General features: G+C 46.7%; 1 non-coding gene across 1 annotated transcript; it reads left to right on the top strand.

The window, feature by feature from the left end:
• Positions 1–7,225: 7,225 nt before the first annotated feature.
• Positions 7,226–7,409, top strand: LOC137505712 (U2 spliceosomal RNA). Its single transcript, XR_011020311.1, has one exon. It is a non-coding gene; the product is annotated as a U2 spliceosomal RNA (small nuclear RNA).
• The last annotated feature ends 4,793 nt before the right edge of the window (positions 7,410–12,202 follow it).

Below are 12,202 nucleotides of genomic sequence, written 5' to 3'. Positions count from 1 at the left end.
AAGGTGGAAGCATAGAGGGGGCAAGCTGCCAGCTCCTAAACCAGCGATAGCTGACAAAAGCTTCCAAGACATGAGTATGGAGGAGAAGCAGCAGGCTCTCGTGTGTTGGAAGGGGCCGCTTACTGTAAAGCTGCTGATGAATATGAGGATTTGGCAGCCGTTGAGCAAAAGCGGCAGCGTGGAGCCGTGACGGAAGGGGGCATGGCCAATTTTGAATCTGTCGCTGGGGCGCAACAGTCTGCAGCCGAGCTGCAGAGCGTTGCTGCTGTCCGCGGTACTGATTCCCCCTGTGTGGCTGAGGTTAGCGCTGCTGTGGAGTGTGCTGATGGGCAGAGCGAGCCTGCAGCTAATGTGGAGCAGAGCGGTGGTGCCGCGATAGAAACAGCCGAAGATGTTCTTAATACGAGTGTCCCCGAGGCAGGGGGCGGGGCTAAGGACTCCCGAGTGACTGTTTCTGCCACCAGTAACAATGTATCGGCTGAGGCTAATGTGATGGAGGGGAGCGAGGAAGCCAAAGCGCTGCTGACGCAGGCAAAGGCGGAGCTTTCTGGTGATGTCGGGCAAGTTGTTACTTTACCCGGTACTGAGCCCGGGCAGGCAGTGGAGGTGAGTGACAGGCGGGAGGAGGAGGCTGTGCAGCAGGAGGATGTGCGGCGCGAGGACGCTGCTGAGACCTGTTGTCCCACTGAGTGGCGTGTTGTTGCTGAGGCAACGGAGCTGCAGGGGGCGGGGTCTCAGTGGCTGAGCTTGGACACAGAAGAGGATCCTTCTCTCAGTAGTGGGGTCCCTCTGGATCCTGAAGATGATCCTTGGATGGAGGATGAATATGTGGAGGAGGTGGAAAACCTCTTTGATGATGAGGAATCTATGGAGGAGGGTGCTGGAGTTGATGATGACCCTCCTGTGACTGCAGGACAGAGGGTGAGAGAGGGCAGTGACATGGAGGAATCTACAGAAAGTTCCTCATCTAAGAGGAAGTGTATTGACCCTTATAACATTTCTGGTGTGTCATTTAGTCCAGCAGGATCGGACAGCAATGTGGAGGCACCAGACTCACCTGGACAGGGTTTTCTTCCACAGGAGGACGTGGATAGTTTCCAAGCTGCATGTCAGTACCCTAAGCGGAGGCATAGGGGGGGTGGGGAAGCCAAAAAAGGGAAAAAAAGATAAGCATGTGATATTATGGTGATGTTGCATAACTTTGTATGAAAGAATTTTTTCTTTTGCAGCAAGCGGTTTAGATGGTCTGCCTAAAGATCATTTCTGCTAATGTGAGGGGGATGCGATCTGTGTATAAGAGGGCTGCAGTACTTGATTTCTTTCAGCAATGTGTTGCAGATATAGTTTTACTACAGGAATGTGCATTGGGCTCTGTTCCTAGGGATGATGAATGGGATGGGGTGGCTATATGGTCAGTGGGGTATGGTAGTAAGAATGAGGGTGTGGGTGTGTTGTTTAAGAATGGGAATATCAAGTTGATTGATCATGTAGTGATTGTACCTGGGAGATTGTTGATGTGTTTGATTGAGTTTTTGGGACAGGTGATTCGGTTGTTTTGTGTGTATGCGCCTGCAAGTAAACAAGAGAGAGTGGTGTTTTTGAATAATTTGAGATTGTATTTACCTGGGAGGTGTAATACGTTAGTGGCTGGTGATTTTAATTTAATTGGAGAGAAAGGTGATCGCTTTAGCTCAAAATATGTTGATTTTGTTAATTTTCAGACTTTTTCAAATTCTTTCTCTGATCATAAAGCATTATGGGTGGAGGTGTCAGTAGGGGAGAGCGTTAATTTTGGGAAGGGTGTTTGGAAATTAAATGTTACATTATTAGAGGATGAGAGGGTGGTAGTTCTTTTTTGTGAGGCTTGGGCCTATTGGAAGGGGTGCAAGGGTAGATTTGGTGACTTATTAGAGTGGTGGGACTGGGTCAAGGGTAAGGTTGCTAGTTTCTTTAGGGGGCAGAGTAGAAAGAGGGTGGAGGAAATAAGGAGGAGGGAGGAGGAAGCTAATTTGAGGGTACAGACTTTATTTTTTAGGGGTTTGGGGTATGAGGTTGGGGTAAGTTTAAAAGAGGCAAGGAAAGAAAGAAGAAAGTTGCTGGAGGAAAGAGGAAGGAGACTAGTTTTTAATGCAAGAGTAAAACATCTGGAAGAGGGTGAGAAGTGTTCTCGTTACTTCTTTAAGAAAGCTTTCTCTGGGAGAGATGTGTTTGCTGCTGTACTGGATGAGGGGGTGGAAGTTGTGGGTAAGAATGTGGTGGGAGCGGTGAAAAGGTTTTATGAGAATTTGTATGATGGTAAGAGTGTGGGGAGTGATGTAGAGATGGATGAGTATTTAGAATGTATGGATGATGTTCTGGATGATACGGATAAAAGTATTTTGGAGAAAGAGGTTCTGGAAGATGAAATTTATGAGGGACTGAAAAGGATGTCTGGGAACAAAACTCCTGGTAAGGATGGATTGCCGAAAGAGTTTTATGTAAAAATGTGGTTCCTCATTAAGATGAAGCTCATTGAGGTTATTAGTTTTTGTTTTGCGAATGGATGCTTGTCTGTGTCTATGGAAGAGGGGGTAATTACATTAAGCAAAGTAATTGGTCTCCAATTCCTTATATCCCTTTTATCTCCCTTTTTGAATAATAATGTTGATTATAAATTATTAGCTAAAATTGTGGCAAATAGGATGAAGAGGGTGGTGGGGAATGTTATTGGTGAAGCCCAGTCTTGTGCAGTTCCCGGGAGACGTATATCTGACAATTTAACATTGCTGAGAGACGTTATATTTTATGCTAAATCTCATAATCTGGTATTGATAGCCGAATCCATTGATTTAGAAAAGGCCTATGACAGGGTAAGGCATGGTTTCCTGTTTAAGGTTTTAAGGAAAATGGGCTTTACAGATGTGTTGATGAAGGTTATTGTGGGATTGTATGTGGATAACAGTAGTCAGGTGATCGTGAATGGTGTGTTGAGTGAGAGTTTCTTGGTTAAAAATGGTGTAAGACAGGGGTGCCCTTTATCCCCTCTAGTATTTATTTGTGTGATTGAGCCATTGTTGAGATCTGTGCAGATGAATGGGTTTATGAAAGGTGTGTTAGTGCCAGGGAGTGGCGGACAGCGATTGAAGGCTTTGTCATATATGGATGATGTATGTTTTGTTTGTGCGTCGCAAGGTGATGTAGTGAGAGCAAATTGTTTGTTGAAGAAGTTTTGTGAAGTTCCGGGTATGGTGGTGAATTGGGGGAAGTGCAAGATGTGTGTTCTTGGGAGACAGGTGGAATGTGTGGTGGAGAGGGTGGTAAAAGTGAGGGAGGTGGAAGTTTTGGGAATAATATTTGATCCTAATTTAAAGGGGAAAACATTGTGTCAGAATATTTTCAAAAAAATTAAGAAAAAAATTAGAATTTTGGAGATTGAGAAAACTTTCTTTTCGGGGTAAAGTTTTGATTATAAAAGCTGTAGTGTATCCATTAATCTTGTATGCAGCTAGGGTGATCCCACCACAAAAAAAATGTGGGTGAGGAGGGTTAAGAGATTATTATATACTAGCCGTCCCGCGTCGTAGCATACGCCGCATCTTCTATCTATCTAATAGAGTACGTGCCTCAACCTTGAAGCAAGAAGAATAAAGGTGGGTACACACATCAGATAAAAGTCTTTGGAAAAATGAAAGATCACAGACCAATTTTACCCCCTTCCATTTAGTATCAGAGCCATTCCTACACAGTCTATTCTACTGAGCTGCACTCCCCATAAGATAGAAATCTTTGCAAGATGCTGCACACAAAGTTGCTGTACACATTCAAAAGATCATTATCTGCAAAAGATCCGTTCCTGCAAAAGGTCAGTACCTACAAAATACATTCATAGTCTATATTTCCATGCGGATTATTGTGGACATTTTTCCGCATAAGGGCATACGCATCCGCATACAATGAATTTTTGATGCTGGTCAAAAACACAAATATTTCTGAAGATTTTCGTGACAATTCACCAAAAATCGAAAACAGGATTTTCGATGCGAAAATGACTTAAAGGGGAACTTCAGCCTAAACAAACATACTGTCATTAAGTTACATTGGTTATGTTAATTAGAATAGATAGGTAATATAATCTCTTACCCACCCTGTTTTAAAAGAACAGGCAAATGTTTGTGATTCATGAGGGCTGCCATCTTTGTCATGGGGGCAGCCATATTTTTGGTTGAAAGCAGGTGACAAGGAGCAGGAGACACAGTTCCAACTGTCCTGTGTCCTGATAACCCCTCCCAGCTGCATGCTCTAGGCTTCAAATGTCAAATTCAAAATGTAAAAAAAAAAAAATTGAACCAAAACAGCAGAACGAGAACAACATCAGAAATCCCATCATGCTTTGCACAGCATCAGGGGAAAAAAGCCCGGGCAGTTTTCTTCTGTGCAGCTAAAAATGAGGCTTGTATAAGAGAAACAAAGTTCTGATGCTGTGAAACTGTTAAAGAAACACCAGGCCTTTTTAGTGCTGCTGAGTCGATTTTTAGTCCGGAGGTTCACTTTAAGCGAAAATTTGCAAGCAACACTGCTACATGCTACATTAGCACTATCCAGGAGCGCCACAGGGAGGATTCCCAATCAGGGATGCTCAAATTCGGCTTCGGGAGATATCCGGATTTTTGCTATCCGGATATCTCCCAGTAATGCTGGGCGGGGGGGTCAAGCTTACCTCTCTGACGTCTTCTTCGGTCATCCCTCGGCGCCTCCCACGATGCGGTCCAAGCGGCCGTCACCTGATTACAAACACTTCCTCCTTCCGGGTTGAAGGAGGAAGTGTTTGTAATCACGTGACGCGCATGGAGCGCATCGTGGGAGGCGCCGAGGGACGACCGAAGAAGACGTCAGAGAGGTAAGCTTGACCCCCCCGCCTAGCCCGCACAGCATTACTGGGAGATATCCGGATAGCAAAAATCCGGATATCTCCCAAAGCCGAATTTGAGCATCCCTATTCCCAATGCCCCCTTTTTATACAACCGGAGGGACCGCGGGAACCACAGCGGCACCCCGGAGGGGGAGGCTAGGTGCCGCAGGCGACCCCCTCCCCCCCCAAGCGTGGCCAGCGCCAGGGAGAGCCGTCTGCACCCACCTCCCAATATTAAAAACAGGCACTTACCTTAACGTCCATTGCGTTCTGCTACATGCGCATTAATTTTCTCATGGAAAGCATTTTGTGCAGTTTGTATCCTTTGGAGGCATGTGGTGGATGGCTTGCTCCGGTGGTGTGAGCCCTGGAGTGAGTTGTCTGCACCTGTCCTCCCCCCCCCTCTGGAGTGCTGTATGTGAGCCAGCCCTGAGCTCTAAAGCTCGGGGTGACCCATGCTTCACTCCTTTCTCATGTGGTGCCCCCAAGTTAATGCGCATGTAGCAGAACGCAATGGACGTTAAGGTAAGTGCCTGTTTTTAATATTGGGAGGTGGGTGTGGACGGCTCTCCCCGACGCTGGCCACGCTTGGGGGGGGGGTCGCCTGCGCCTCCCCCTCCGGGGTGTCGCTGTGGTTCCCAGGCAGTGAGAGAGCCTGGGACCCTGTGGTCCCCCCGGTTGTATAAAAGGGGGGCATTGGGAATCCTCCCCGTGGCGCTCCTGGATAGTGCTAATGTAGCATGTAGCAGTGTTGCTTGCGAATTTTCGCCTCGAAAATCCTGTTTTCGTTTTTTGGCGAATTTTCACGAAAATCTTCAGAAATATTTGCGTTTTCGACCAGCATCGAAAATTCATTGTATGCGGATGCTTATGCCCTTATGCGGAAAAATGTCCACAATAATCCGCATGGAAATTCAATCTATGCGGACGTTTATACGGAAAAATGCCCGCAATAATGCGCAAGAAACTTCTCTGAATGCGGGCGCTAATACCCTTATGTGGAAAATGTCCGCAATCATACGCAAGTAATGCGAAAATGACTGGCCTTAGGCGAAAATTAACGTGAAAAAATTAGATGGAAAATTTGCCTGTCAAAACGAAATTAGGCGAAAATTCGGTAAAAATTTATCGAAACAAATTTTGGCATTTTCGCTCATCACTGGCATGTAGCAGGGCGACTGCTTTGCAGTATTGTTTTTTTGACCCTGCATAGTTTGGCATGCAAAAGCAAATGCATATTTGCATGAGCATTGCCTCATGAATAGCCAATTAGGCCAGATTTGCAAAGCCAGACTTGCTAGGGTAGGCCTCTTTTCCACGGACAGTTGATAGGCAGTAACATGCCTCTCAAACTCTTACAACTGCTCACTACTGCCTGGTAACAGCTTGCTGCTGCCTGGAAACTGCCTGTTGCTGCCTGGTATCTGCTCACTGCTGCTTGGTAACTGCTTGCTGCTGCCTGGTAACTGCTTGCTGCTGCCTGGTAACTGCTTGCTGAGCACACAGCTCAACAGTCCGTGGAAAAGAAGCCTAAAACTTGGTGATTGAACACACATACATTTTCTCATGCAAAGTACTTCTTCTTCTTGCTCGAAGGTTGAGGCACTTACTCTATTATATATATAGATGTAAAATCATAAAAGCGTTTTATGATGAATATGATTTAAAGGGTTTGGGGTTGCTGATTAAAGATAAAGATAAAGTATGGAAATGGGTGTACAAAAATGAATGTGTGAATGATATTTCTTGTTTAAATTATAAGCAAGCGGAAATAACATGGAAGAAAATGTTATGGAAAGGAGTGTCAAATGTACAGCTGGATGTGACCTGGATGGCGTTCAATCGCTGTCTGCCCGTTCGGGAATTTCTGAAAAGGAGGGACATTATAAGATCAGAGGTGTGCCCGAGGGAGGGGTGTAATAATATTGAAAACATTTACCATCTATTCTGACATTGTAATTTTGCGCAGGAGGTGAAGGAAAAACTGAAATTATTATTGGACGATATTTTTCAAGTTTGGAATTTTTCCTTTTTGATTATGTTGAATGGCTGGTGTTGTGAGGATGAAGAGAGATGCAGGTTGATCTGGTTTCTGAGTGTGGTTTACAAGGCTGTATTATGGGATGTAAGGAATGTGTTGGTGTTCAAGAAGGATGTGATTGGTGTGGATGAAACTGTTAGCTTTCTCCTTACCATCATTTTTACTATCATATTAATAAATCACATACAATCTTGAAAGAAAAATGTTAACAGGTGGTGGGAGCCGATGAGGTGGACATATTTTGTATAAGTAAGAGAGAAATTTAGTTTGGTTTGTTTGATATTGTGCTTAGCTTAATAGCTTCTTTTTATATAATAAAAAAAAAAAAGTGTTCTTATCAGTTTAATATCTGATACGTCCCCTATCTGGGGACCATATATTAAATGGATTTTTGGAACAGGGAGATGGAAGAAGAGCTTGCTCTGTCCACTCCGCGCATCGACCTGGTATTGCAGTACCTCCAGGACCGGTGCACTACTCTCTCTAACTAGTGTCAAAAAAACAGATCAAAACTACTCAAATACCCGGCTGTCTAACTAAGTTAGTGTAGGGAAGTGTAGTGGAGAAATGAAGTGTCCCTGTGCAAAGTGAATTTCCCAGTAGCAAGTGCTGTTTTGTCCCCCCTGCTGTGCGCTCTATGTCTGTGCTGCTACTGCTGGGTGCAGGATACATTTGAAATCCACAATAAAACATTGTTTCAAGTTGTGTGTGCCTTTTTTGTGCATCTGTGTCATTTATTCATGGACTCTGCATTTCGCCTGGCTATCAGAACCTGAGAACAGACAAGAAAAGAAGTTGGAAAAACACACAAAAAAACAAAAAAACATTTTTAATTTTACTTTGGCTGAACTCTACTTGCACTGCGCACTTGCTGCGGGCCAAAAAACCCATGACCGAACCACTTTTCTTCATGTTTGCACTTTGTCCCCTGCAAGAGAAGCAGCAGCAGCAGCAGCACCACCCCTCCCCTGGAGAGCTGCCAGTGGACTGGCAGGCAGAGCCCTGGCTGCAGCCCCTTATATAGCTGCCTGGGCCCAGGGCATTGTGACATCATCGGTTGACTTTCTGTATGGCTCAGCACCTGCTCAGGTGCCTGCATCAGTGCCAGGCTGTGAGTGTGTGTAGCAGGCTAGGAAGGCAACTCCTGTTTAGGCTCTCCACTCCCCGGCCTGTGTCTCCCTCTTGTGGCACACCGCGCACGTCCAGACAGAGAGATTGAGAACACAGTGCGTCTTTCTTCGTTCACCCTTCTTCCTCTTAAACAGCCAGCCAGGCTAGAGACTTGACTTCCTCTGCCCTCCACACTCTCTCCTAGCGTGTTGCCGGAATGCAGGGGAGCCAGAAGCCTACTTTACTTTTCTCTGCGACGTGGAGGCACGGCAGCGGAGGGGTGACGGCTGTTCCGGTGGTGGGCAGGGCCATGCAAATGTAATCAGGCGGCAGCTGAGCCTGGCCCGTGCGTCTGCGTTTAGCACAGGTGCGCCCATCCCGGGGGCCCGGCAGGCCTGCACAGGCAGTGGGAAGGGGTCCCCCCCCTGGCAGCCGGTAGCCGGCCGGAGTTAGCCGGCTGTGCCGTGCAGTGCTGGGTTGTGTGCTAATCGCCGCTGCTGCATTTAGAAGGTAGTTTAGCTGTAATTCGCAGGGAGTGTGGTGTGTCGGCGGGCGCAGCTGCGGAGAGTAATCGGGTTATCGCTTCTCGGCCCTTTGGCTAAGATCAAGTGTCGTGGCCGGGGGTTTAGTTGGGGTCCTCCCTGTGGGGGCCCTAACCCAAGAGGAGGGATGGATCGTAGATGGAGGATGGCGGGCGATTCGCAAAGGAAGACCCTACGTTTCCTGGTTAAGCCAGACTTTAGACAGATGATTCAGCTGGAAGTCCTGGTGGAGGAGGTGTTGACGAAGACCCTGGAGATAAGAGTAAGCGAGATTAGGATGATACAAGAATTTCCCAATCGGGATATATGATGTGACATTTCATAGTGAAGCAGTACTGCTGAATGTTTTTGAAATTGTAAAGAAAAAGTGGGATGACCGTTTGTTGTCCCGTATGGAAATAAAGCCCATGTATATGATGCAGGATGTTATGGTGACAGTACATATGTATAATCCTGACATAGACTTGATGGTTGTGAGAATGTTCCTTAGACAATACTGCTCTTCAGTGAAAGGTGGAGAATCCCTTAAAAATAAATATGGAATACTGACTGGGAAGTACCGTTTTTTTGTGAAATTCCGGGAAGATCCCAACGGTATTGGCAGTGTGGCAAGGCCACCAGCAGTGTTTACTCATGGGGGTGAAAGGGGGTTCTTATTTTACCAGGACATACCGGAGTACTGCAGGAACTGTCATAAATATGGGCATATTAATACTGCTTGTGTGAACGGAAGACTGTGCAGGAGGTGTGAGAAACCTGGGCATGAAGCTGCAAATTGCCCTGAGCCTCGGGTGTGCGATTTCTGCGCAAGACCTGGACACTGGGCAAAAAATTGTCCTAAGCGCAGGGAGGCACGGGAGGAAGAGGAGCCTGAGGAGAATGTGGGGGAGAGGAGGCAGAGGGAAGCCTGGCGTCCCTACAGTAAGATGCCAGACTTGAGTGGTTTACGTGCAGCCTTTGCAGGCAAGAGTCTGGCAGAGAAAGAGGCTGAATTAGACAAGCTGGATGGAGGTGCTTATTGTATTGCTGCAGCTGAGGTGGAGGCGCTGAAAGCTGCTGGAAGAAGCAAAGAGGTAGCGGAGAAACGTGGTTCTGAGATCGGGATGGCTGGGGGCGTGGCCTCAGTGGAGATTCCCGCGCTGGGTGAGGAGGAACAGTCTGCAGCTCTGCAGGACGTTGCAGCTGTCCCTGGTGCTGAGGGCAGTGGCGTGCAGACTGAGGCTGTGAAGTCTGATGTGACGGGCTGCAATGCGGAGCAGGCAGCTGTGCGGGAGAGTGTATCTGCAGATACAATTGTATCAGTTCAGAGCGGCGGGGAGCAGCGAGGAGAAGCTGGCTCTTCTGCCGTACAGGACAATGTGGGTGGTCTGGTGCAATCCGAGAACACTGACTCTGCTGCCACCACTGCTGTTGCGATGAGGGGCAATGATGTCACTGAGCCTGGAAGTCCCTCAGCAGATTCCAGTGTGTTACCGACACCGGAGCTGTTGGGGGCGGGGCCAGTACGATGGAGCTCGGAGCCTGCCATAAACTTGTCTGATGGTGGGGTACTCCTGCCATATGACGACAAGGCAGCAGAATGGTCAATGGAGACTGGAGAGGAGGGGAGTGACACTCTGGAACATGTCTCTATGGAGACTGATGGTAATGAGGCGGATGAAGAAGATGATATGCCTATTACTGCTGGGCAGAGGGGTGTCACTAGGGCAACACAGGAGGACTCTGAGGAGGGGACCTCACATAAGAAGTCTCGTATAGAGATATATAATATATCTGGGGTCACTGAACTTTCTGCTAGCGTTCTTATCACAATGTTACTGCGCTCAGTGTCCTAAATGTCCCTTGGACTCCAGGCAGCACACTATAAATGAGAGTCAAATCCCAGATACAAGTCCAATAATAGTAGCAGTGCCAACGGAGTCTTCTCACATGGATCCTGGCACCTTAAATATAAACAAACAGAAGGGGATTCCCCCTAGCGAGTAACGCTTAGCCACCTCACCCGTGTGCTCAAATAAGGGTGATTAAAGTGCACAAGCTGTCACCAAGTATAAGAGGGAGATGACACACTCCCCCCGTTTTCCCCTGCTCACCAGATGCAACTCTTGTTCAATGCATATCAAATCCCAAGCCGCAGCATCTATAAGGTACAATAAAAGCAGCTTCTCATAGCGTAAAAAAGTTTTAATAAAGCGCCAATGGCCCCAATAAAATTACACATACATAGGTATACTTGTAAAATCGCATATAGTTACACAATCGTAGCTCCGGGCGCCTCCTGCGCATCCCCGGCTTGTTCCTGTTTAGCAGCGTGCGTGCGTCCTCCTAGGCTCCGCCCTACGCGTTTCGTCACACCTTGTGACTCATCAGGGGCTGGAGTACGCACGCTCCCCTACACATTAAATATGCGCAACCCCTCCCACCCCGCATCACCCAGCCAGCCCAGTTGAGCACGCCTAGCTAGCCTAGATGACGCGGGAGGCGGGCGGCTCACATATACAACAAACACGCTCACCCCTGCATCCCTTTACCTGCACACACTATTACACATCCCCTGCAGCCTCACATGCGTGTGTGAGAACACGTATCCATCTACTATATGCGGAAACTACTAAACAACAGCTTGTTCTCATTAGTTTACCTCTCATAACCCCAAATACGTATATACTTATCCTAAGACTAGCCAATTGCAAACATATACGCCTATGAGAGATAGGCCAGGTGCTATATCATAGTCACACCAGATAGCACCCCTTGCATCATTGGACATATATATGATATGGTGGGTTCACACAATACTCATTGTCGATCATTTTATTAAACACTAAGGCACCCCTACCGCCCCCCCCCCCCCCTTTTTACCCCTCCACAGCAAAACATAAAATTTATATTAAAAAGAAAATAGGCATTAGACCATTGTAAAAATAAACATAAATTAAAAACAGGCAACGGATTTAGTCATTAGAAAGAAAACAGTTAATGTCAATCTCTATATTGAGACCTTGCGGTGTCATGCTATGCAGGTTATAAATCCATTTAGTTTCCATTTTGGACAATTCACGAAGTTTGTTACACCCTCTCCAATGCGCATTGAGCTTTTCTATTGCGCAAAATTGCATCTTAGACGGATCACATGCATGGTGTCTACCAAAGTGGGCCGATACACTATGGTTGGTATGGCCACTTTTAGCTTTGTATACATGTTCACCTATTCTCTCTTTTAATTCACGTGTGGTGCGCCCCACATATTGGAGTCCACAATCACACCACAGCATGTACACCACATACTTTGTAGCACAGGTAATAAATGATCTTATTTTAAACTGCTGTTTCGTAATGGAAGACTCAAAGTGATGTTTTGGTTTTTTGTTATCGCGATTCAACTTGCAACCCTGGCATCTCCCGCATGGGTAGAAGCCCGGCTTCTGCCATAGATTGTCACGCTGTATATGTGGGGGGTCCACGCAGCTGGGGACCAGCTTGTCCCTCATATTTGGTGCCCTTCTATATACGAATGTAGGTTTCTCAGGTATCGCCCGAGCTAGTGTCTGGTCACACATTAAAACCTGCCAGTGTTTCTTAAATATTCTTTCTACTTCTCTATATTGCATACTGTACTCA

This window comes from Hyperolius riggenbachi, chromosome 4, assembly GCF_040937935.1.
Source record: "Hyperolius riggenbachi isolate aHypRig1 chromosome 4, aHypRig1.pri, whole genome shotgun sequence".
NCBI lineage: Eukaryota > Metazoa > Chordata > Amphibia > Anura > Hyperoliidae > Hyperolius > Hyperolius riggenbachi.
The sequence above is the reverse complement of the archived record's forward strand: the minus strand, read 5'-3'. Positions and strand labels throughout refer to the sequence as shown.